The 27851-nt window shown below is 42.0% G+C and overlaps 1 protein-coding gene and 1 long non-coding RNA gene across 9 annotated transcripts in view; one reads left to right on the plus strand and one right to left on the minus strand.

Annotated features, from left to right (window-relative positions):
* The window catches only part of Nbea (neurobeachin), a 559026-nt gene that overhangs the window by 107364 nt on the left and 423811 nt on the right, over positions 1-27851 (minus strand). The window lies entirely within an intron of this gene.
* Positions 18982-27812, plus strand: LOC102552834 (uncharacterized). Its single transcript, XR_005501479.2, has 3 exons — positions 18982-19149; positions 19246-19315; positions 27549-27812. It is a non-coding gene; the product is annotated as an uncharacterized LOC102552834 (long non-coding RNA).

Consider the following 27851-nt stretch of genomic DNA (forward strand, 5'->3'; position numbering starts at 1 on the left):
TAGCTGCTGTTAAGAACAACAACTGAAATGCCACAAAGGTTGGATGTGTCCTTCTCAGTGCTTATGTTTTGTTGACATTTCCAGTTTCAACAGTTTAATTACAGGGCTTGTAATTCAACATTAAGTTACAGGTTGCCATTACTTTTATAATTCCACATAAATTACGAATGGTTCCAGATTGTAGCAAATATATTCAAGACAACAGTTCCAAAGAAATCTCAGGTTTTTGTCCCCACATGAGGACATATGCTCTCCCTCCATCTGTCAGCAGAACGGGGAGACTCCCCGCCTGGAAGAAAAGCACAAGTGGGCATGGAAGGAGCTGCCCCAAAGTGCTGGCTGGCGTGACATCCTCTCCAGCTTGTCACGCCTGCTCTGGTGATGCTTCTCCCCAGCAGATGCAAGGAGAAATAAGAGATGCCAGTTCTGCCCTATTTCATTTTCCTAGCGTCGGTCTCTTACTAAGAATACAAAGGAGAATAAGGGCTGCTGCTGAGGGACTCTCAAACACAGGGCACTCGAGACAGTGACTGAGAGATGAGGAGGGGACACGTTGATGGTGGATTTAAAAATCCCTTTCCAAGACAAAGGTCTTCTCAATTGTGTATTTTCAAGACAAACTGAATCCATTTGTCAACTTAAAGATACTTACAGTTAATCTTTGATGGTAGGCTAGTAGGTGATTTTAGCATATTCGTAAGAACACTGTGTAACATTTAAGAGTGTAATCTGACAATTCCTCTAAGCATGTGAACATGATGTTCATTACATTCTATTCAATGCTACTTTAATGGTTGCCCAAATACTTTGGTCATATATTGTACATAATGAAATTCATCTTGAAATATAAATTATTGAAATATATTTTCTACTAAGAACCCAACAAAAATCATTTATGCGTGATTACATCTCTTTTTTACAATAAAAATAAATTTTTCTCTCAAATTATCCCACACAGTTTCCCCTCCCCTGACTCCTCCCAGATCTTCCCCAACTCCTCTCTCCCCTTATAAGTTTTTAGCACATCTTAAAGAGAGAAGCAATTATAATTCTCATAATTATTTCTGTAATTTTTGCCATTAGTAATATTCTCAATGCCAGTAATAAGTTGGCAGGCAACGGAGCTAGTCATATTACTGAGATGGATTTCTAATATTATTTCATATCTTGTTTAGTAATTAAAAATACATCCTAACAAAAGGTAAACAATGCTGTTATACCTCTGATTACTGCACATCTGTTGTCATGCCCATTATTGATACATGCTATAGGGCAGTTAGGTGTCAAAACACTAACTGTACTTGCAGAGTTTCTGTAGCCAACCCACATGGCTTTTTATATATTGATCTTTACCTGTATTTTACCAATTTTGAACATGCTTACCATAGATTTAAGTCTTCCCAAGGGTCTGCCCTGTTTCTAGTGGTAAACCTCAGATAGTTACATTTTTTTGATTCTTCAGTTTGCTTAAGATAAGAAATAGACAAGCTAATCTCTTGTGAGGTCAGATAAGATCACTCTTTTTAGAAAAGCACACTGGGAGTATTAAACAAAGGTTTTCACACTACTATAATTATCTCTACCTTCCTGTATTCATGTGCACGCATGTACACACACATACACGATCTCTGGTCCTAATCACAGCAATGACATCTTCAACAAATGCATAAAGAACCTCATACAATCCCTCACTGAACTAAAAGCTACTGCCTGTTTTCTTAGCTGTGACTTGTATTATAGATATTAGCCAAATTCATACCTCTCACCTCAAGGCCTAGGTCTAGAGCAAGAGCCACTGTTGCTGGTTCATCTGCAGTGAAGACTGTAAGGACACTTTCCCTGTCTAACTAGAGTATAGTTAGGCCTCATTTGTTCTGTCCATCTTCTTTTAGTGCTCTGCGTACTTCATGGTCATTTGGCTACTTTCACTGAACAGATACTATGAACTGACCAACATAAGTGACTGGTGAACAGCAGAGGCCCAGGAGAAAGGAAGGACATGGAGATTAATGAGGCACAGTGGGCTACGGGTCCAGGGTGCCAGCACAAGTGTTGTGAGGAGGGAACAGTAAAAGAGGGGTGGGAGCCAGATCAAGGGCTAGGTCAGGCAAATTATAAGGAGTTTGGGCCCTGGTCTGAGAACAATGGCATGCCATTTGAGGATTTTATACAAAGATGCCAGATCATTAAGTTAGCACTTCAGAAATCGTTGCTGTGACTACAGTGAAGAAGGGATCTTAATAGGAAAACAGGGAGTTTGTTCCAATAATATACATAAACAGTAGTCATTGTTAATTTAAAAATTATAAACTCATTCAAGAGAATGTGTTTGTGAGCTTTGCATTATCTTACATTGTGGCAAGCACTTTTTGCTGTCTTTATTATTCGCATCCTTCAAAACTGGTAGAGAGTGTGGGGTGGAGGCCTGCTGGGATTCTATTTATCCTATTACTCCTTACAGAGTCTACACTGGGCACCTCAATCACGTTGTTGAATGAAACACTTAGCTGTTTCATTTACAAAAATGATCAGAGCTGCAGGAATCTTCTGCAAAAGCACCATCTAAAGTGTGGCATAAGAAAGGGATGCTGGGAAAACTGTTTTGTTTTTGTCTGAGTCATGAATGTCCCCAGGTGGCTCTGTTTACTAATTTTTCTCAAAATTGGCAAACTCTAAAATCTTACATTTTTCTTTCTGCTGGTTTTTTTTGAATGTGGGCTGGGCAAAAGTTGTAAAGAAACTAAATTGTAGAAACTAGAATATTAACTTTTTTTGCAACATTCTGCATTGTGACACCTTTATAAATTCTTTATCTTTAGACATTCGACGTTTTTCTTCAATTTCAGATCTGAGTTTGCATGCTTTTTTTGAACAAATGTGGTCAGACTGCTCTTTAGACATTATCAATTGACAGGAAAGTTGTTTGGCCTTTTGAAAATGTATCAGGTGAGATCCTAATATAATTATTGTAACAGCCAAATTGTTCAATGTTTATCAAGCAGACAGAAAAGAGAATTGCTTTTTTGCTGGCTTTTCCATCTACTTATGCTATGATAGAACTTTTTCACAATTTACAACTTTTTGCTATGACATATTTAAATACATAAAAAAGTAAAAAGTGTCTAATGTTGTGAGAAATCTTAATATTTTTATAATTAGACTCATGCATCTCCCAGAGTTAGAATATGTTCAAGGGAACTTGCAAGAAACTGCACAAAACAGAAGCACCAATGTCTTCACAGATCTGGCCCACAAAGCTTCAAACATTAAACACCCTGCAACAAACACTTCGCCAACATATAGCATGGCTTCTGTGGATACTAACAGTGCTGTGAAATCCCACATTTATCCACCCTGAGCCTTCTGCCTGGCTCTGAAGCCAACCGTTCTGAATACTTTTCAGGTCCCCAATGTGCCATGTTGTCACATTATGTGCCCCTGCACATAATGTTTCTTCTGCCTGCCAATCCCTCACTGTTGTGTTCTGTTCATCAACTGCCATTAACGATTAAACTCAAAGGATCTACTGCTCCTTCTGAGAGCCCCACGCCACCTCTTCATAACAAAGCAAACCACCATAACTGTTGGCTTACTTGGTGTGTCTTTACCACCTGTGACGCTACAACTCACTGAAGACAGAAATTTTCAATGAATCTCATTATTTACTGGTACTTGATGGTCATGTTAAAGCAGAAGCTACCCAAGACATAAGTTATTAACATTACTAATAAATCATGAATACTTTAGCTGATCTGTATTTAATAAAACATATGTTCAGAAACGTAACTTTTAACAAATTTTATTATACTTACTCACTTTGTGTTATATGTGTTCTGTCTACATGCATGTTTGTGCACCATGTGTTTGCTGGGTCTCTGTGTGAGTCAGAAGAGGACACTGGATCCCTTGAAAATGGAGTTCGGGATGTTTGTAAACTACTATGTTTGTGGTGGGAAATAAATGTGGACCAGTTGCAAGAGCAACAAATGCTCTTAATTGATAAACTATCTCTTCTGTCCCTAACAAAGTTCTTAATAAATATGGCCTATAACAATTTAAACCACTCAATAGGGGGTCCCATCTTGAGCTACATATGGTGGCTTATAATTTCAATGCTTGGAAGACAATGGTAGCAACTCACAGGTTTTTAACTCCTAAGCTAGCTTGAGCGACACAGGGAGATTCTTCCATGAACAGACATACAAGAATTAGTTTGGGGATTTAGGGCAGTAATAGAGGACTTTATTAACACCCTCAAGGCCCTGAGTATAATCCCTAGAACTGTGAAAAGAAGCAAACACACAAGCAACATCCAAAGTTCCTAGACTGACTCCAAGTTTATTTTAGACTGTACTGGGCAGGACACGGATGTTTCTCCTTTCTAAGGTTGTGGTGGCTATTCTTGGTTTTCTACTTGACTATATTTGCAATTAACTAAAACCCAAGTTTCTGGGCACATCTGTGAAGGATTCTTTTTTCTTAAGTCATTTTAAGTGGGAAGACCCGCTTTTAATCTGGATCTTTTGGGTTGGGAAGATCACCTTTAATCCGGGCCACAACTTCTAATGGCAACCTATATAAAGAACATGAAAGAAGAAAGCATTTGATCTTTGCCTGACTGCTCTCATTGGCCAAGTCCATGCCTTCACTGACATTAGAGCCTACTTCTTTGGGAAGCTAATGTATACTGAAGACCAGTTGAGACATCCAGCCTCATGGAATGAACTACTGGGTTCTTGAACTTTCCGTTGATAGACAGTCATTGTTGGACTATCTGGACCACAGCCTGAGTCTGTGTCTTGTTTCTTTAGAGATACCTGACTAATACGGATGTTCCTTCATATTGGGTTTACATAGCAGCAAACCCACAATCATGGCTACAGTAAAAGGAACTAGGATGGACAATTCATATAAAGGCAGTTGTCTTAATAGGAAACTTAGGATTCATGTCTGTGAAAACCCTGTCCAGAGTTACACTATCATGAGTATTAGATAATCTCTCTTGACAATCTGAATGTGAGGTATTCAAAGACACACACACACACACACACACACACACGCACACGCACACGCACACGAGAATGGGAAGGAGCCAAAAGCAGCAAGAAGACAGTTAGCAGCAGCCACAGGGCAGTGAGTATTCAGAGGAGCAGGAGCCAAGACAGATGAGATGGGTCTTGGTACATGTATTCTGTCTACCGCTCTAGGTGCATCTGATGACACTTAGCCCTCCTTGCTCTAGCCACATGGGCTTGTTTTCTGCCTCTCTGACATGCCAGGCTGTCTCTTATGACCAAAAAACATGCCTGTCCCTCCTCTCCTAGGAGCATCTTCCCTCTCTTCTTTGCCTGGTTCATTTCTCATTTGCCTGTTGTAGTTTTTTCAGCTGACTGGTCTAACGACTTGTAATTTCTCAACTGTATGCTATCAAAGCAGCATGCATGAGTTCTTTCCACAGCATGTACCCAAAGAAAATGTTGTGAACTGATTACATATTTTATCAATGGCATCTCTTTCAAACTTAAGACCATGTATTTCTCCTTATTACTGCATTGCTATTACAATGCCCCGCACAGTGCTGAAGCTCAGTAAAAATGTTTTTGTTGGATTATTAAGTATATATGGAGTCAGTATGTGGTTAGAAAACAACAGAGTGCACGTATCATTTTAATGTCACTTGCCTCCTATGGTTGTACAAACAAAACATTTTACAATTTAGTTAGTAGCTATTAATTTTTGTTTTATTTTACTTTGTAATATTTTTATGAAAATAAAGTAGTTTATATTGGAGCTTTAGTGACATTTCAGTTTTAATAATGTCCCATAAAAATGTCTACTTGTAGGCTAGTGAGATGACTCGGTGGGTAAAGGTGCTTGCAGCCAAGCCCTTTGACTGAGTTTGATTCCCAGTGTCACATGGGAGACGTAGAAAACCAACCCTTGCAAGTTGTTCTCAAACTTCAACACACACACACACACACGCACACACACGCGCACGCATACACGCACACACGCACACACACGCGCACACACATACATGCACACACACGTACGCACACACACATGCACGCATACACGCACACACACGCACACACACCACACACACACGCACGCACGCACACACCACACACCACACACGCACGCACACACACATACATGCACACACACGCACGCACGCACGCACACACACCTACATGCACACACACACGCACACACACCTACATGCACACACACATGCACGCACGCACACACACGCGCGCACACACACGCACACACATGCACACACACGCACACGCGCACACACGCATGCACACACACACAAACACACACGCACACACTCACCCATACACGCACACACACGCACACACACACCACACACACGCACGCACACACACACATACACCACACACACGCGCACACACACACACGCACACACGTGCGCACACACATACGTGCACATACACACACGCACACACACGCACGCACACACACACATACACCACACACACGCGCACACACACACACGCACACACGTGCGCACACACATACGTGCACATACACACACGCACACGCACGCACGCACACACACACCCCACACACGCACGCACGCGCGCACACACACATACATGCACACGCACGCACGCACACACACACACGCGCACGCATACATGCACACACATGCACACACACACACACACACGTGCGCACACACACACACCACACACACGCGCGCGCACACACACATGGACACACACGCGCGCGCACACACACACACACATGGACACACACACGCGCGCACGCACACACATACATGCACACACACACACACGCGCACAAACACACACGCACACACACGCACGCACACACACGCACATGCACGCGCGCGCACGCACACACGCTTGCACGCGCACGCACACACGCGCGCACACGCACACACACACGCACGCACGCACACACATCAAATAAACATGTGTAATTTACAAAAAGGAATTTCCTACCTGAATCTTACTGCGTCTCCTCGGAGGAAACTGCTGTAACACCAGAACCCACTCCCACCATTGCCATTAAACTACTCTTAAAACCGATCATGTCAGATGTGTCCTCTTCCTCCCACACCTGCGTTAGGGCATTCATCCCAGAGACAGAGGAGATGAGGAAAATGTCCCTGTGGAGAAGGAACTAATGTAATCCTCCTTCTCAGGATATCCCTGAGGTGATACTAAGTTCAGAAGTGCTGATGCCCTCAGTATGAGAAACAAGAAAGGCCATCAGCCCAGCATGACAGAGTGGAGAAAGTCTGTGAGGCTGAGAAAAGCAGGAAGCTCAGCCAGCCTGGGAGATCTCTGAGTTCTAGGACTTGTTCACTCAGCTTGCTGTCATATACTAATGTCACTGTACATGTTTATATGTCCCACATCCAATTATCTTTCTCTAATATGGACTTCTGAATTAGGAAATCTGTATAGAAAGAGGACACCAAGTCTGTTTTTTGACTTAAGCTTCATGCTTTGCTCTTTACAGAAAGAAAAGAGTCTCTGTGTATCAGTTTAATTCTCCATAAACATAAAAATGCACTGGACAATGAAATCTACCCAAACTTTAAAATAAGCAGGTATGTTCTATAATAGTTCTTGCTTGCTTGGGAAATTCCTACCAGTAACATCTGCTGCTGAAAGCAGCATTTACCCAATCTACCATCTACCAAGTGCCTACAAAGTAGGCACCTGGCTCACCAGGAAACAGGACAAGATGGAAAGACTTTTCTTTTGTGTAGAGGTAATTAGCAGATGAAGGTGCTTTAATACAAATTGAGTTGAGAGTTTGTGAAGTGTATTTGCTCATAACAACCTCACTCTTAGGCCTTGACAGTTTATGTAAGAGGTTCCCAGGTGAATTCTTTCTCTTACCATCGGTGGTATGCTGGCTCCACTCTCCTGGCAAGAGCGGCTACCGTGAGAAACAGCCTGGAAGTAAGAGAACTCATATCCTATACATAGAGTCTTACTTGCTCATGTTGGTGGGCTAATGTAGTTCTTTTCCTGAGACAGGAGCTGTAGGTAAGAACTTGGGCTTTATCCAGTACTTGTAACAATTTTCTACCAACAGTTTCTCCTCATTCATCATGAGAATGCTATGGGTACTAAACTAGTAACACAGCTGTCCCCAGCTGGCAGGGTGGCACAGTGAGGTGCTCCATGCTGTACTGAGGAAGGAACTCAAAGGTCTTCCCCATCAGAACCTCAAAGACAGTCAGCAACCTGGGAGGGGGAGGAGCAGTTTGTCCTTTCCCAGGCTGCCATGCTCAAATCTAAAGCTTCTTTTGGACTTCTTCAGTGTAATTAGCTCTGTTATCTCTTGGAGTATTTTCCCATATATTACTCGATAGATGATATTCAGAAGTATATCTGTCATATGTGAAGATTAATCTTTAAAAGCATATTCTCCTTCAACTAGAGACAGTTAATTTGGCTCCTGAATTTCCTATGGGTTTTGTACTTTTGCTCCCAGTTCTCCAGATGTGAAGGTGACAGACTGTTTAAGAAACACCCTTTGGGGCTGGAGAGATGGCTTAGCAGTTAAGAGTACTGACTGCTCTTCCAGAGGTTCTGAGCTCCGTTCCCAGCAACCACACCGTGGCTCAGCCATCTGTAATGGGATCCGATGCTCTCTTCTGGTGTGTCTGAAGACAGTGACAGTATAGTCACATATACAAAATAAATAAATCTTTAAAAAGAAAAGAAAAAAACACCTATTGATCTTTGCTGTGCATGAATGTCACTCAGGATACTTGTAGGATGAGAAAACAGAATTGTAACTTGGAGGTGACGAGTCCAGGCCTGACTGTGCTGACACAGCTTACTGTGCAACCCTTAGCCAGGAATAAGTCCTCTGTCCTTCGGCAATGCCTTCCAGCATCACACAGGAGTTGTGCATCAAGCACAATCTACTAGGGTGAGAATCTACCACGTTCCAGGAACTAATTTGATACTGGGCATGGTGGTAAACAAGGCAGAGAGATCCCTCCTTTCACTCCGCCTGTGCCTTTATCTGCAAGACAGGAGAGATGCACCTTACTGGCTTGCTGAAGGAATGAAATGAGCCTTTATGCAGTGTTCTTATCACAGGGTTGTTTGCTGTAAGGCAGTGCTTCCTGAGACACAAGGCCTTCGAGAGCACTCACTGCAGAAAAGACACAGAGAAACTCTGACTTCAAACTCAGTTCCCAGTGAGTGTGAGCTCTGGGGAGTTCTGGGATCCTGCTGAGGCAGAAAAATAACAAAGCCCAGGATTCTATCTATATTCTGGGAGGAATGCTGTGGGAGCTGTCTACACTTTATGAGGATAAACCTGAGATCTTAATTAAGACAGAAGCAAGCAATGGAAGCTTCACTTCAGACGGGTGCAGAAGGAAAGGAGAGGAGATGTGGACTGACTGTGCTTTCAGACAAAGTGAGAAAGTCTTGGTAAAGTCCTAGATGACCTAGAGGTGCTGCAGGCATCCTGAGGAAGTGATGCCATGGGCTATCTCTAGATAGATTATGGCACTCAAACAAATGTGAGAAAGGTAAGTGTTCAGTCACATAGACATTGGATGGGACCATATCACTCTGCTACTACTCTTAGAGGCAGGAGTTTCTGCAAAGGAAATGTGGTAACAAAACCTATTATCCCATCCACACATGGAAAGACTGCCAGTAAATAAATTTAAACAAATCTCCATTGATATGAACAAGCCTCTTCTATAGCACCGTTTTCTTCCCACACAAAGCTATTTCGGTGTCCTACTCAGACGCCATGCTTGTGTGGACTAGCTTCCTTCTGAATGGTCTGGTGTGTGGCAACTCCACAGTACACTCACCCCACAGATGTTTCTCCAGAATCATAAATTCTTTAGAAGATAAATCAAAATGTACACCAGCAACACCTACATCATGAATTCATTTATGAAAAATTAGGCCAATTTGGCAATTCTGTGGTGTAAGAACATGTGTTAATACATTTAACTAATCATATTTCCAGTAAGGTTGTGCCAGAATTTTGTACTAAAAAAAATCATTGACATTTCTTTACGTCAGAGCTGAGTGGTTCTCATTGAGTAGATGGGTATTTTAAATGGTACTCAAGCTTTGAAATGATGCTACTATAATTTAGGTGGGCATTCCATAGAGAAATGGCAAAGTTGGTGTGAAAAATGATGGTGCATGTATATATATAAAAGTGTCTATTTTACTTTATTACACTATATTACAAAATAGGGACTTCTAATGGCCAGAAGGATGTATGTGCATGATTATTACACTATTTATAAATTACTTATTGTCATTCGGCCGTAAAAGGTGGCCTGAAAGGGGCACCCACAAGAAGGACAGATCTCTCTTACCTGAGTAAAGCACACACTACTCCATCTTCACACCACTGATTTACAACTCCTTTACTGAACCACAACGCCCCACAGGCTACACACACTTAGCTTGCTGTGCAAAAACAACCCTGTGTCTTGCATGGCTGGGTTGTGGGAATGGTACTATACACAAGAAACACTGGTGTGATCTATCCAAATCTAGGATACACAGGCAAGTGCTGTGACCCAGAAGTTTCCAAACTTGGTGTGTTATATGGGTTTGTATCTTCCCCGGACAAGCTAACTAAGTAGCAGTGTGGTTTTGTTCATAACAGCATCTCGTGGGCTAGCAGTCACCCCTGGGAGAGAGAGAATGCTTTGAATTACCTTATACAGTGAAGTTGAAGGCATTTTTTTTTAAAGAGAAAAGGAATACAAAGTTATAAAACACCCAAACTTTATTTATCAGAAGAAAAGTCACAGAGGATGCAAAGACAGAGTGTCTTCTTCTGGGCCCACTTAGGGTGAGTTTGCAAGCTCACACCAGCCTACAATCCTTGGCATCCCTCAGTTCTCACCAGGCCCTTGTGAGTGTGGCCTGAGCTGGGCTGCCCAGCTTAAATGAGCCCTGAACATCATCATAATTATACCTAATTCTGCTTCATGCTTTTTAAATTTAGTTCATAGTGTGCTCTTATGCCATTTTTAGGAATTCTGAGCAAAATATATTTAAAACATTTTAGGGGGCTGGGGATTTAGCTCAGTGGTAGAGCGCTTACCTAGGAAGCGCAAGGCCCTGGGTTCGGACCCCAGCTCCGAAAAAAAGAACCAAAAAAAAAAAAAAAAAAAAAACAACATTTTAGAATTCACTGAATATACATGAAATGAACTAATTTTCCTCCCGATTAAAAAAAATAAAGAACTCCTAGTCTCTTGATTAAGGACTGATAAGCCTATGTGAGAATTTACAGCTGGCTCTCTCTGTGGGCCCCTTCACCCGATAAGGAAAAAATACTTTAATGCACTGTGAAATAAGAACTCTTGCCTCTGATAAATGCCCAAGTATCTAGGCACTGAAGGGTTCCCCAACAGTAAATCAATGCTAAAGGAAAATTATACGTCCTTCAACTTTTTCACTTCAAGATTGGCTCTTACGCAATATTAAAAAGAAAGTTTAATATGTGATAGCTGACAATTTCACACTAATCCCTGCTCTGCTCTACTCTGCACCCCTTCTCCCTCCTTTTTTCCTGAACTGAAGTCCAATAGACAGCAGGAGATGAGTCTTGGGTCTGCTACAAGCCATTCCAGCCTAATCGAATGGGTGTAAAAACATATATAAAAAGATGAAAGCGCTCTGCTTTACATATGGCAAAACACATCAGGGAGACTCTGAAAAGGGAAGTGAGACGTTCCATTCCGTAGGGGCAGGTTAGGTCTGATGCTAATGCCGGCTTAAGATGGTGACAGTCTGGAGCGGGGAGCCCGACCAGGCTGCTTTAATTTCTCCCTGGAATAGCTCTTGCCCAACCTTCTGCAACACATCAAAGTCTCTGGAGCTCAATTAAAATTGGATTATATTGAAATGCTCCATCTATGGGAGCTGTGTGCTCACTAACACTTTTCTCTCAGTAATACTCCAGATGACAGTTGCCCATCCCAATTTACACAGTTGTCATAGAGACGGGGAGGAGAGCAGTGGAGAAGCAGCACAAAGGAAAGGTAAGGGCTAGGGTTCCTGCGTTTCCTGGACCCCGTTTATTACACCAGTGACAGCATCCGAGACACGACATTATTACACTCTGTGTTTGTGCATGATATGAGAACAAAGACAGTCAATGCTGGCACTGGGATTAGGGAGCTGTGGTCAAGTGTTTTCAGCTTACTGAGAATTACCCTCCTTGTCTCTGCAGGCCAGAGGACAGAGTGTGGCTGGCAAGGCTAGGAAGTGCTGATATCTACTTTCTAGTTACAGCTATGACTAATACCTATAGAGAATAATCTTTAGGGTAAATATCTCTTTCCCTTCCAAATCCACCATTTAAAAGGGTTAAACGTGAGGTGGTGAAGATAGTAAACTATGACTGCCATACTGCTATGTTTTAAACACACACTGGATTTTGTCAAATATAATGAGCAGTGATGGGACCCAACACTGACAAAGAAATAAATTTCTAAATTTGGACTTGGAATTTATTTCTGTTTTTAATGACCAGGTGTCTATAATCCTTGCTAATTTCTCTCTGACACAAAAGCCCATCAGCCTAAGAAGAATACTGTCAGCTTCCTCAAAGCCTAGAGATGAACACAGCTTAAGTGTCTAGCAGTTCTAAAGAATGGTGTGCTTGGCAGTGTATCTGGCTAGAAATGATCAGATGTTCTCATGTATGTAGAATGTTTCTGGCTTTGTGGAAACTCTAACCTTTCCTGTAATTGACTTATTGCACTACTAGGACCGTTCTCTTCCCCCTGTGGAGGTCACCATGGCAATTGGCCAGCTACTGCCATTCTATGGAGTAGTACACTATTTTTCCTGTGTTAGGGCCTCCATAACTACAGTTCTTTTTCTCTTGGGAAGATGTGTTAGGACTGTGAAGCTGCAACAAGGCAGAGAGCACAAGTGCAGGCCAAGGGGGAAGGAAACAAGGATGTGTCAGAAAATCTAAATTTGTCAAAACAAGCTCTGGTTTAAACCAACAAGAAGGGCCCTATAGCTTGGGTCCTGACAAAGCACAGGGTATTTATTTATTTATTTATTTATTTATTTATTTATTTATTTATTTGCCCAGCTGTAGAAAATGCCATCTAATGAACCTATCTGGGGCGGCTGTCCCCATCCTGTCAGGCACGTCAGGAAATGACAAGCACTGGGGACAGGCTGCCGCCAGTCATAGACAGGCCTGCCAGCTGGAGAGTTCAGCCCGATCTAATCACATCACCAGAAAATAACTTTCATGCTTTCAGCTTGACAGGATGGACTTGAGGAAAAAAAACCTAGGATTGAAAACAATGCTTTTGTTTCGATTACTCTCAGTTTTGCACAGTAATGAGTGCCCAGTAACAGGCCCAATGAATGTTACTTTATAGTAATGCAAAAGAAGAAGTCATATCATAGAAAAAGGAATAAAATGATCACGTGGAGAACGTGGGCATAGAAAAAGGAAGGTCAAACCATCCTGGTGTCCTTTAATGCACAAGCCATATCACCTTGGAAATTCAACTGTTTTCAGTTCAGTTTATCGATACTCAATTGCTTGTCTGTAAAACAAAGCCTGCAAGGATGGCCAGCAGCAAGGCTGATTTCATCCTCCTGCATGAAGAGAGTAAGGAGAGAAAACTAGTATTTACATGTAACTGTGGTGAACACTTTGCTTTGGTGCTGTTGAGGAACAGATGTATCCACCAAGGACACAACACACTGGACCACTTTACCAGGGACTGGAGAGAAGTGGTGATGAAGATCTCATTTCAAGGAGACAACTTGCTGTCTCAGTATCCTGTAGCCATTGCATAGTTCTACTATGGTCACATGCAACTATCCAAAGCTGTTCATAACTTTGCGTGTGCTCACATATAAGCAAATAAAATAAGGTGTGTCATATTCAATTTAGCATTTTTGCAAAAAAAACTATTTCCATAGGATAACTTCTGGTACTGACATCAAATCCCTAAGAGTCAAATACAATGCTCCAAGTGTATCTGTGTTGTATTATAGGGTATTATAAAGTCTCAGGAATTAAGACCTCTTTATTCTGATTATGACAAATAGATTCCAAACCACACTTCGACTGCATTTCAAATCCCACACTTTATCAAGCATTGTTTATTTGCAGTACACTCTTGACATGTCACCAGTACAGACACGGAGTTGTCATGTAGTGACTGTCACTCAAAGCACTGTCACCTCAGTCAGGTGGTATTTTTTTAAGTGGTGGTAACCAAGTCAGCCTCAAAGGGCTGCTGTAGTTTAGATGGCTATCTACAGGTGAATCCCAACTCAAAATTGGGATTACAGAAGAATATCCACGGCGGACAGTAAGTGGTATGGGGTATTCTTAAATGAGACAATAATCTTTACTTATCACATGGAAATCAGTCTAGAGAGAGAAGGGGATAGAGGTGAGCAGCTGCTTCCTGGGCATGAGCTACAGTGGGCTTGACCATGAACATAGGACTGGACCTTGACTGCTGTGCTGAGGTGATGAAGGTGAACAGTTCATATTTCCTTATACCAAGTGTTTCCAATGTATGATGATTTTATTCGAGCATCAATGTATAATTTTGTCATTAGCTTGCTCAGTGTGACTTTTTTGCAGCATTATTTAATTCATTTCAGTCATGTAGGAGCATGGAGAGCTCTGACCTACTGACCCCAATTTTCACTTAAAAAAACAAATATCCTTTTTGCAAAGTAAGACAATTTTTCTCTTGTCAACTTTGTTTTGAAGCATTAACCTTATTTCCAATATCCATGTTTGTCATTGAGATCTGCTCACATAGAAGCTGTAATCAAGTTATGAAATTGCTTCTGGTCTTTATCCATTTTGAGAGATGATTAAAATAAACATGCTGAGTGAATGAGCTCACACTGGGGATGCAGGATGTACTTTGGTTTTGTTTGTCATCACTAACTCTTAGAAAGAAAACAAAAGGCAAGCAGGCTGGTTGTGCCTTCACTTAGTGACAAGACTCAAGATTTTGTAAGACTGTGTAAATGCCTGCTCTGATGCTGGGGACCATACTGGGAGCTGAGCAGACGGCTCAGTGGGTACAGTGCATGTACGCTGCAAAAACCTGCAGAGGGGAGTCTGGATTCCCAATAACCACATAAAAGCCAAGTACAGCTGCACCGGCCCTAAGCCCCAGTGCTGAGGGGATGTGGATAGGTGGATTTCTGAGGCTTGCTAGGGAGTCAATCTAGCCAGCCAAACAGCTATGGGTCGTCTCGAAATACATGGTGGAGAGCAATAGAGGAAGACACCAAATCCACCCCATCCTCCAAACATGTACACGTGTACCCTAACATGCATGTGTATGGACATAAACACATATAGCATATATATGCACATGGATAAGATCATCATAATGAATGTGCTTATTTTTGAATTTATGAGAAATGGAAAATTGGATATAAATCCTAAATAGAACATGATAAAATTACATTAATGCATCCCCACTAAGGACTTTCTTGAAAGAGATAAGAGTAGAACCATGGTGAGATACCATTTGTATTCATAAGATTTCATTCTTTGAAAACGGTCAAAAGTGAATGTGGAAATGTTTTAGGGTATGCTCGGGTTGGGCAGCAGAGGATATGACACTGGTTACTTTTGCCCGGCTTTTTCTATTCCCATACAGTCACCATCTGACAAGTGGGACAGTACTTTTCACCCTATGTTACAGGAGAAGGAGGACAGGTAGGTGCTCATCTGCCTCTCAAAGTCACGGACACTCTGAAGCTGACAGGGCTGGCCGCAGAAGAGAAGAAGCCCAGTCCAAACGCTCTAGTTCTCCCCAAGTACACACCTTGAAACCTGATAGCATTAAGATGTGGTGACTGATCAGTCATGGAGGCTGCACAGTCAAGAACAAAATTCTACTCCATAGAAAAGAGACTTGAGAACTCGCCTTTTCCTCCAAATATGTGGGCAGGCTCACAGAAGGAGACACAGTTAGGGAGTAGAGACAGCCTTTACCAGGCACTGATCTGCTGGTGCTTTGACTTGGGTTTCCTACACTGGACAACTAAACAGTGACCTTTGTTTAAGAGTTTGTTAGAGAAATCCAGACTGACTGTGACAAAAGTTATCCTACCTTTGACTTTATACAGAGAATATTTTCTCCAGGATATGGGCAAGTTTTCTCAGTTAATTATTTCTTGCCTGGCCCTTTCCCCTGTTCTTAAGAATTGGACTTATAATACCTCCCATCCTACTAATATGCAGATCCCAGATTCCCGTTGTGAAGGTTCTAATTCTAAAACAAGGGGATGGTGCATCCCCCTAAATATTAAATTTACCTCCATGGGTCAAAACCAGGATTGGACACGTGGATATACTTGATTTCTTAGAATGTTTCAATCAGGTGCCGACACAGGGATTATATTTACCATAAAATCGTTAAAAGAGCCTTGCATTCCTACTCTCCTGCTTCTGGGCACTCATCCCAAGAAAGAGCCCATGGAGCTGCTGAACATGGTGCAGGGCCCACGACTTCATCTACAGCCTGCACTCCACCGAGAGGAGCTGCTTGCTCAAAGAACTACACCGCTTCGAGTCCATTGCCATCGCACAGGAAACACTGGAAGCTCTGCCACCCACTGCAGGACAGCTGAGATGTGTATTCTTCCACAATGCGATACCTTTCATAGAATTTGGGTTTTTGGATAATGCAATTATGATTGTTGCAAGAACCCAAATTGAATTGTCCCACAAGGAGAGCAACAGAAGCTTGTGCGATCATTTCTTCTCTAAGGACAAAGCATAGACGGTGAGGAGCGAACAACAGGCCTTCCCCTCAACTCGAGTTTCCTTACCTGGAAAATGTTTCTCAGAAAAGATGTTTGTGACATCCCACAACGGACAAGCTAACTGGAGCAAAACAAATAGAAACTTTCTGTGGATTTATCAGAGAGATGAGTTGGGAGAAACTAGAAGGCTATGGTCTTTCCACAGAAAAGAAATGACCATAATTGCCACAGAAAGTTGAGGTAATGGTCACATATGAGGAATCAATTCATAGAGCTGTTGAGAGAGAGGGCAAGGGCAGAGGGAGGGGAAGGGTAGGGAGAGATGGGAGGAAGAGAAGGAGAAGGGGAAGAGGGAGAAGGAGAGGACCATTCTAGGAGTTTCTATGTCAAATGTCCCAGCTCTCATATTTAACCTGCCCCTAACTAGGCACTGCCTCTGGTAAGTCTTCCGTTCCCAATCTTCACAACCAGTTATTGTCTAGGGATGTTCACCCCCAGTGATCATGCAAGCAGTATCTCAATCAACATGGGCACAGGCACAGGCACAAACATGGTCACCTCACCCACACAGCATGAGTGACACAGCTTCCTCACTGAGCTAGTATGATGCCCACTGACTGTGCTGATGGCATAGTTGGCACTGGAGGCTTAACTGCCACCGACACAATTTCAAGCCGATGACTCCTTCCAGTTCCTTTTCCTGTGACAGTGCATATTCCCGTAGTGTGCTGTCAGCAGATGTGGCTCGTCTCCAGCAGAGGTCGCGCTGAGGCCCAGCACCCAGTACTGAGGTGGTGGGATTTAAGGGATGTGGCCTAGTGAAAGGTGGTGAGGTTACTGGGTCATGAGGTGTGTCCTGAAGAGACTGGACTCTCAGTGCTATGCCTCACAGGAATTTATTAGTTCACAGCATACATCATGAAGAGTCAGCTTAGCCCTTTCCTAGTCTGTAAGCTTCCTGGATGCATGCAGTCACTTCCATTTCCACCTCTCTGCCTAAATAAGTAAATGTAGAAACTAAACGTAAAGGTGTCTCCCAAAGCCCTCTCCTCATACTCCTGCTTGATATGTAAAACAGGGATCATGTGACTGTACTCAGGGGAAGCGGCTGCCTGTGCTCACACTGCTCTCCATTTGAGTACCGCTAAAGCCTCCACAATCTCTAACCTTTAGCACCAGGGAAAGCACAGGCACCAGCGATGAGAATGGCTGCAGGGTAACCAAGTCTGACAGAGATGGGTGGGGCCATGTGCTGCTGTGAAAGGCAAGGACGCTGGCACCGAGTGAGCTTCTGGCCCACCCCTGCATCTCTCAGGCCCTCAGTCCACGCCATCTGGGATTTGGAGCAAGTTCCTTTGACTCTGTTTCTACATTTCTAAAATGGACATTTTAAGATGCATACGTTACATGGTTGCTATAAGGATTAAAACAAAGAGGACTAGTGGGTAAGGGGGCTTGTTGCCAAGGGTGACAATCTGAGTTTGATCCTGAGTTGAAGGAAGGAACTGAGTCCCATAAGTTGTTCTCATCTAAACAAGTTCAAAAAACAATGAAAAACTTTAAGATAATTAATACCTCTAAGTATATAGTAACATATCCTATATTTTTTTCCATTATCCCCAAATCTCATAAACCAAAAGGGGTTGTTGATCGGTTTAATTAATTTGAGTTAAGTATCATACAAAAAGACAGATCTCTCCAATAAGCAGCAGAGTTCCCTGAGCCAAAGGATAGACAGATTGGTAGAAGATAGATGTAAAAACACAGTATAATCTGACTGCATATGTAAGACAGAATGTAGACAGAAATGCAGTGCTGGTCAGTGTTAGAGTATGAAGAGGGCAGGCTGGTACTGTTTATTTGCAATCCTAATACTTAGGCATGCAGACAGAAAGGAGGTGAGTTTAAGGCCAATCTGGGCTATACAGCAAGGATACTATATAAACAAACATATAAGTAAAACCAAAATAACACTATGAAAACCAAAAAAAAAAAAAAAATCAAATAACCAAACCAAAACAAACAAACAAAACCCAAAACTGAATCAATAAAATCCTATGAGCTTTGGAGCCAAGAAAATTTAGGTTTAAATTTTCTCCACTTCCAGCTGTGAGCTCAGACAAATGACACGTGGCTCTGCATTTTAGATCCCTCCTTTGTGACGTCAAAATGCTGATATTCCAAGTGCCGAACACGTAGTCTTAACCACCTACAAATGCTAGTATCTTTTCACTCACACCATACCAAACCCAAGGATGCTTCTTTAGTGAGGAGTTTCAAGATAACTAAAACACATCTGCAAATAATCATAACACATATTTAAAAATGTAAATTAAATGTAAGTAGGACGATGTGTCTGGAGATGGATTTATTCTTAGAAGCACCACTCACTGTGAAAACTCTTGGAAAACCCATTTCATCTTCTGTTCCATAGTTTTCCTGTTTCTACGACTGAAATAGGAGTCCTCTCTGCCCAGTGAGATGACTGCTAAGGATGAAATGTGGTAAGTTATACGGTGCTGATGTGCTCACGAGTACATAAGAAGACAGTCTAGAGGCTGCTGTGGTGCTCAGTCGAGTGCTGGGCGTGCATGAGAGGCCCTAGGTTCAATCCACAGCAGTGAAACCAAAACACAACCACAACAAAAAACCCAAACTAAAGACTATTCCTAGAGGGCCTAGTTGTTATTTACAATGCCACATAAATGGGATACAACTTAGAATATCGACAAAACCAATGACAAATTTTGTTTTATCTTTTATGCTCTCAAAATAGTAAAATGTAGTTGCAGATTTTCAAATACTTTATAAACAAATTTGAATTTCAAAATTTAAAAGAGCATGCTTGACAAAGCATGGAAATTGTATCATTTCTGAGTTTAGAAGCATGACTAACAGTGAAAGGTGGCACACACAGAGAGACACACTGCTCGGCAGATTGCTGTGGTGCCTCAGAACATTTAAATGTGCTTTTTTAGACAGCAAGAGAGGTGACTAAAAAGCGCCTTGTCAGCCTGCAGTCCTCATTGCCAGGCACATCAGTGCAGCCTGGGCACCTTTTCTCTGGTCTGGAATTTCAGAAGCAGGGAGCACAAAGGATCTGATGAGCAATGAGCGCTTCGGCCTTCCTCAATTAATCTTGTCTCTCTACCTTTGCCTTTGCTTTCCCACTACATGAAGGTAATAATGACACCCTCATCCATTATCCTTTTATCCCTGTTATTCTCGTGAAATTGCTTAATAATATGTTACAGATTCGTCTCCACTCACATAATTCTTCCTGTCATTTGCAGTATATCATCCTACAAACACACAGCCCACTCTCACTGGCCGCTCTTTGAAGATTATTGTCAGTGACATCTTCAGGATGCGTTTGGAATCTAGAGCATCATTTGTGTTGCAATGGGGAATTACGCTGACTTATCTGTCATTGCCAAAAGCACAACAAGCGAGTCAATGTTAATGCAAAGGTAACACTGGTTTTTATCATGCCTCCAGAACAAGAGCGCTTGTAAATTTATGCTAATGTGGCCCTTTTAGAGTTTAATAACCTCTCACCCTCCTGGAAAATAACCCACACATACACAAACATACACAAACACACTCCAACACAGGAATGTAGCTGGTTGACTGGCAATGATTTATTTAAGATCTCTTTGGGTGCAGATATGAATTACTGTTAGCTTACATAGATGTGCTTCGGAAACACGCCTGTAGATATAACAGGCTTCTATTTCAACCACCAAAACATATACATTATTTTGCTGAAACAGTAATTGAACTTTAAGAGTTAGCTAAGTTTCTCTCTGACCACTGCAGAGGGGCTTTTCTCTCCAGAGTTCAAGACCACTACAAATGAGCAGTTTTCCTTGATTGAGGGTGGCATTCCAGAGGGACCCAGGCAATCTAGTGTGCAAGCCAAGTCTGACAACACATGACAAGCTGGTCGGCGTGCAGTAATTTGACTAATTATACCGGATTAGAGCATATTAATGCAAGCTGTTTTCTCCAGAGTTAATGACCTGCTGACTAGGTTCTGTTAGGCCCCAGTAGGTCCACAGGCAGCTAAAAAACAAAACCTTGTTTTGTAAGCCCTCGTCATTTCACATCAGCAAACAAGCATATCAAACTACTGACCAGCAAAATGCAAGCGACATTTTGTCTGCTATAAAATCCTGCAGCCTTCTCTCACTGTCTACCCCTAAGGGTGCTTTTATATAAAGCTCATGTCAGTTTCTTTCTCTTTTAACGGAGAGGTAAAAAGCCGAGCCTCAGGAAAGAAAAATACTTCCTAAGCAGTTACGGGTGCAGGCTGCTGTTTTAGGAAGAGAGTAAGGCCAAACCATTTAAAACAAGCATTAACTTCATTATGTAAACCTTTCTCAGAACAAGAATCTGTTACAAAGTTATGTACAAATGATTTTTGTATAATGAAATTTGTCCAAATGTCAAAACTTATTTGAAAGGTATTTCTAAGCCCCGTAGGAATCTTAAATATTTTTAAAAATAGCTGGATGACATATTACATAAATACAGAACAATGTAATGGGTTAATACTTTAAAATTACTGTTCAATGTTTTAAAAAGGTTCCTATTTAACTGAAAACAAGCTGAAAACTTTAATGTGTCCCTGAATGTGTTAGAAGTTTTATATGATTTATATCTACTTTTTGATTATGTAGAATTCTGTTACAAATACTAACAGAAAGCTCAAAATGGATCAAGATATGAGGCTGATAATTAACAAAGAAACAACAGAACACTGTAGAGTTACTGAAAGTCCCTGTGTGTAGCACCGATGTGCAAACACCCAATGGGCAGGTAGGAAAAGAACTGATAACTTCAGCACAAAGTGAAAAAGATAAAAACAAGGCAGTCCAGGATAATTATTCCCAAGACAAAAGCTAGAAATAAATGCACGCCAGGGATTTCCCAAAGAGAGCACTCACTGTTCTAGGTAAGGACTGATGTCTTCCATGGCATCCTGACACTGAGTTCCAAGGCTTACTTACTGAAAGCACAATTTACAAACATCAGTCCTGCAAGGAGATAGCAGCAGGAAGCTTACAGCTGCCTTCTCATAGACTCTGTTCTTCAGAGTGACTGCAGGACAGGCTAGGCCGAGACAATGGCTGATCAAGAGCCCTGCTCTAGCTTGACCATGAGCTCTATAAGGAACTGGAATTAAAAATGCCAAGGGTTGGGGTGTGATGGGAGCAGAAGTAAAGCCGAGATGTCACCACAGGAGTGAGAGCCCAGGAGACCAAGACAGGGGCTGGCCTGCTAGGCACTCCCAGAGACCAGGCTACTAATAAACAAAGCAATCACTTACTGGGAGAGATGGAATAGCAGCCCCAAAATGAGAGGTTTTGATTTATAAACCAACTGTGGAGAGCAGGTGACCTCTAGAGCTGACTCAAGCCTGTAAATCTCATCTGTATATGTATATGTACATGTATATGTATATGTATATTATATGTATATGTATAAAGTCTCCCTGCTCCTCCTTCCCTATCCTCCTCTTTCTTCCCCGTCCTCTCACTTCCTTTAGAAGCTCAAGGGCTGGGATTATGGGGCTGTGCTTCATGTCTGTGTGGTCTACTGAGTGTAACCTGAAAGAGAGACCATCTCAGAGGCCACAGTGCCTGCTTTTGAGAGTCCAGAGTATTTAGAAATGAACGTTCTCCTTAACCTTTAGGCAGCCTTCTGTAAATAACATTCAACCTAGCCAAGACTTTAATTGCTACTGGGCAACTGTGTGTGTTCAAATTCTCTCGTGTTATAGGGTATTTGGCATGAAACTAGCATGCTGGAAAATAAGAGCAAAATCATATGCTCTCACTGACAATTCAAAACCAGAGTGAGGCTGACAAGCATTGTATGGGAAATTGATGTTTGTTTTTTAATGTCTGCCTACATCTAGGACCATTTCATTTCTATCATGCATAAACAGGGGTGGGGGCTAAGATATTTTTGGGAGAGTAAGTCTGAGTGAATCCTCTCTACCTTGGTATTTTTATTCCACTACTAACAGTTACAAAGATTTTACACAAAGAAACAAAGGCTATATAAATATCAGGTGTTTGCATGGAAAGTAAAAACAAAAACAGAAAAAAAATGATTAGGGTTGGGGCTACAACTTCCTGGTAGACTGTGTTCTTCGATGGAAGCGATCCCAAATTTAATCTCTGTCATCGTCCTAGCCACAAGGAAAACTTTAGTAAGGGGACACTTCAAATTGGACACTTGTAGTGGACACTTGTAGTTGTTTGCATTACCTTTTAATACCTCGTCTATGTGTATTTACTGTGTAGACACATGTTTACACATGACAGGGCCTGTGCTCCTGCCTCCTCTCGTGTTTTCATCTTATTTTACAGATGGCGTTTCCCACTGCATGGAACTCATTGCTCTAACCGGATCTCAGATGAGTCCCTGAGATCTTCCTGAACCAACCCTAAGAGCTAGGCTTACACATGCATGTGTGCCTTTTTATGTGGGTGCTGCTGTTCTGAACTTAGGTTGTAATGGTCTTTTTTTTTTAAGGTTTATTTATTTTATATGAGTACACTACACTGTAGCTGTCAGACACACCCGAAGAGGGCATCAGATGGTTGTGAGTCACCATGTGGTTGCTGGGAATTGAACTCGAAATTCAATGGAAGAGCAGTCAATGCTCTTAACTGAGGAGCCATCTCTCCAGCTCCCAAAATGTGTAGCCCAGGCTGGCCTCGAACTCATGATCCTCCTGCCTCTGTCTCCTTCAGCAAATCCTACTGTTGTGCGCCACCACTGGTGGCTTTCATGAGTAAACATCTCACCCATTGAGCCACATCTCCAGCCTAAGAGTAAGTATCAGTTTCCCTGCCTGATAGTAAACTGCCAAGTCCTGCATATAGATTATAATCTCCTTCAAAACTGAGTATTGCCTTCTCCATTCTGATTCCTGTTAGTATCCTGACCCATACACTAACTTAATATACTACAAAACCTTTAAAATTCTTGAATGTATCACATCTCCGGTCTCCAGACCTTCTTACGCAGTGGTCATAGAAGTGAGAAATAGGCAAACCTGAACTCTGCAGCCAGTTCTAATTTATAGCCCTGTGAGCCACACTGCAGCCATCTGTTGCTTCACAGGGTACAAGTTCTGAGAAGTACATGTAGGTGATTTCATTGTTGTTTGAATATTATGTAGTAAGAAAGGAGTAGCCAAAATTATTAGGTTTCTATTTAAAAATTGGATCCACAGAAATTTAGAGAACTTTATTTTAAAAAATCAAACAAACAAGTGAGCAACAAGAGAAAAGGAAACTAGGAGCCTAGAAGTGGATAAGTTTGGTTTATCCATTAGATGTATAAGTAGAAACGTCAGAGATTAAAAGGGACAATATTTTGCCCCTTGACCTCCAAAGTCAACTAGGTCCCAAGGACTTTGGGGAAACCCTCAAAATGTCCTGTTGCTCTTGTCAGCCTCATGTCCCCCATAAGGAGGTTATGGATACCTTCCAGGTAGATTCTAACCCGTGTCTATTCAACTAAAAGGAGAATCAACTACAAAATCAGTGTTGTCAATACTTCCAAGTGAAGCCATAGTCATGCAAGGCCTTTGACTCATTCTCCACAGATAGGACAACTCACACACACACACACACACACACACACACACACACACACACACACACACATCTAAGTGACCTCTGAGAATCTTACCTTCAAAACTGATAAAAAGAAAAGGTGAATTTCTTTTTAAAGAAAATGGAATTTAAAACCATCCCCATGGTTTTAAACACCTAGCAGAAAAGTCTAATCAAAGATTTAACTGACTGGTATAATACAGCCACAACATCAGAATATGGTTTCCTCCTCCCTGTGGCCCTGTTTGTATTCCTGATAACAATACAGCTAATACGTTACTCTCTATGCACACCTGTGAAAACACTGAGTGGATGGGTTATAAGATAATTGCTGTCACCTACACAAACGTATCTGCCTTCCTATGGATACAGACTCCTAGAGATTATGCCACTAACTTTTAATTAGTCTAACTGATTAATTTTCATTCTATACTATTGTGGATAGCTACATTTTGTTCTTGCTGTTGTTGTTGCTGTTTCCTTGTTGTTTTTGAGAACAGTCTCGTCATGCAGCCTTGGCTGACCTAGAACTCAGTATATGGATCAGACTGGCCCTGACTCCTGAGTCAGGGATTAAAGGCATATACCACCACACCTGGCACTATTGTCTACATTTTCAAAATTAAATACAAATATTGCCAAGAGTTCTGGCAGATGTCTTTAATTCCAGCATTCAGAAGGCAGAGGCAGAGGCAGAGGCAGAGAGGCAGAGAGAGAGGCAGAGAGGCAGAGAGGCAGAGAGAGAGGCAGAGAGGCAGAGAGGCAGAGAGGCAGAGAGGCAGAGGCAGAGGCAGAGACAGAGGCAGAGGCAGAGGCAGAGGCAGAGAGGCAGAGAGGCAGAGGCAGAAAGATCTCAGTGAGTTCTAGGCCAGCCTGGTCCTCATAGCAAGCTCCAGGACAGCGAGAATAGAACTACACAGAGAGATCATAATTAATAAAGTATTGGTTTTTGAAAGGAATACAAAATTTTATTAATTATGAAGTGAAAAAGACTTACATAGTGTAAGTCTTTGACTAATGTGTAGTCAAAAATATATCCTCAATGTATACTGTCTAGAATCGCATTAAAATATCTACCAGGTAGTTCAAGTCTCTATGCAGAAAACAATCATTTACAAAAGGGAAACAACAGGTCGGGTGGTGGCGGCACTTGGGAGGCAGAGACGGGTGGATCTCTGAGTTCACGTCCAGCCTGGTTTACAGAGTGAGGTGCAGCACAGCCAGGGCTACATTGAGAAACGATGCCCCCCTCTCCCCAGCCACTACTGAACCATCTCAAAATAAAAGCAAAGCGAAAAAATAGGGCAGGGCATCACTTAAGTTGTGGTAAGTTGTTATTGCTAGCTTAAAGGTAGCTGATATAATCAGCTAAGGTTTACACACCCAGAAACCAAGCTTCAATGGTATCAGATGCCCATAACACTTAATTACAAAAGTTCTACTTCACGTTCTCCAGCCTTCGTTCTTAGATCACTCAGAGGAATGAAGAGAACCTATGAGAATTCATAAATGTCCTCCAATTCTTATTTTTAAGCACAAGTCTTCTGCACAGTCTCTGGGTATAGCAAGGTATGAAATGTCCTTGGGTGGGGCAGATGGCACTTCTATGAAGCACTGATAGCTTTCTGATCCTAAGTTTCCCTCTGCAGTAGATAGCACTTAATGTGTAACTCACCAATCTAGGGAACTGACTCCAGCATGACGTTGATTTAAGACTAAAAGATTCTTATCTACTTCCAACATGGTACACAGATCAATTATGGAATAAAACCCAGAGAAATTGTAAGAAAAGGGGGCAAAGTTTTGGAATTCATGATTCTTTTGGCCTGTCCATGAAGACCTCTTGCATCCGCCATGAATTTCCCACTGGAACTATGTATAGTCATCACTGGTGACTCTTTGTAGATACCTTCTGTTACCCTCCTCTGTTAATGTACTGTCAGGGCTGTCAGTGTCAAAGCCCTATGCAGTTATTTAGAAAGAAATCAGGCATGTTAATAGTGAGGTTCCTTTGTCAGGTGAGCTTAAAATAGGTTCTTCAGGAAGGGCATCCCTGCTAGTTGCTCAGAGCAACTGTGCTCTCCCTCAAAGTTGCACATGAACACCAAGTTGTGTGCTTACTTGATTTTGGTCTGACTCTAAACTCCACTGTTCCAGAGGGCAGGATACAAGTTTTCCTCATTACTGGCTTGGTCCCTGGCTTCATAACTGAAATGTTCAAGGTATTTGTTAAAAACAGACTACTTTCTGCCCATAGAAAGATGCTTACATGCATGCACACCCACCCACAAAGCTGTCCATTCTATGGAGAACACAAATACTGACAATTAGTGATGGAGTACAGAATCCAAAGAACAGGGTTTTGTTTGCATTCTGGAAGCAAGGTTGATGGATAACACAGCTAGGAAGTAGAATTTGGCACAGGATGCACAGAGTCATTGTAGACAATAAGGTTTATGTTTGCCTGATATTAGTGCATCAGAAGGCAGATGTGTACATAAAGCAACAAAACTCAGGGAAAGGTTGTAGGAAGCATAACTAAGAGTAAGCAGTGGAGAAACCAGGACTGCAATCATGGGGCCCATTTTAGTCAACAGAAGGAAATGACTGACACAGGTCACCTGGAATGCCTCAGTGAAAGTGATCAAACAACAAGGTGATACTTTGCTATTCTGTTAGAAGCCAGACTCCACCCACCCCCGCCCCACCCCCAATATCCTAAACATTGTTTAGGCCCTAATACTGAGCTTTGTCTCTCAGCAAACAGAACCCACCCTTATGAAAGAGGTACTGTGTCCTTTGCACCCTCTACGAATAGATTCTATCCATAAGCTTATACAAACTATTCCTCTCTAGGCCCTTGCTCTGAGCTCTGCTTATCAGCCAGTGGAACTCATTCTTTTTGTAAAGGTCACAGGTACTGTGCTAGTTTGCAGAATTTCTATGTAGCTAAGCCTAAAGCTTTGTTGTGATGACTGTCACGTGGAAACATTTCCCCAATCTTTTACTTGCTGAAATGTGTAAGAAGACTGAATCATGAGATCAGACCAGTGCCTGTGAAGACAGCAGTGACTCGAGTTTCATTCTTTCCCTCACTCAGATCCTCGTCCGTTGGCCGTGAGGTGGAGGGTCCCTGACACGGTGAGACGACAGCACTGGAAGCTCTTGGGTGTGAAACTGCCGTGGTACAGAGAAGTAAGGGCATCACATCACCACCCCCGATGGCTCTGTGCCACGCGGACTTCATCAGGCCTCCTAATTCTTGGCAAATGCAAGACTCGTGTGATGACTTTGAAAAATATCAACATTAAGAACACATTTTAAAGTGTACTACCAAAATAACATTTTTGAGGAGTAACAGTCATATTACAGAGACGATCCTTCTTTGTAAGCTGGAAAACAA

The sequence above is a fragment of the Rattus norvegicus genome, chromosome 2, assembly GCF_036323735.1.
Source record: "Rattus norvegicus strain BN/NHsdMcwi chromosome 2, GRCr8, whole genome shotgun sequence".
Lineage (NCBI taxonomy): Eukaryota > Metazoa > Chordata > Mammalia > Rodentia > Muridae > Rattus > Rattus norvegicus.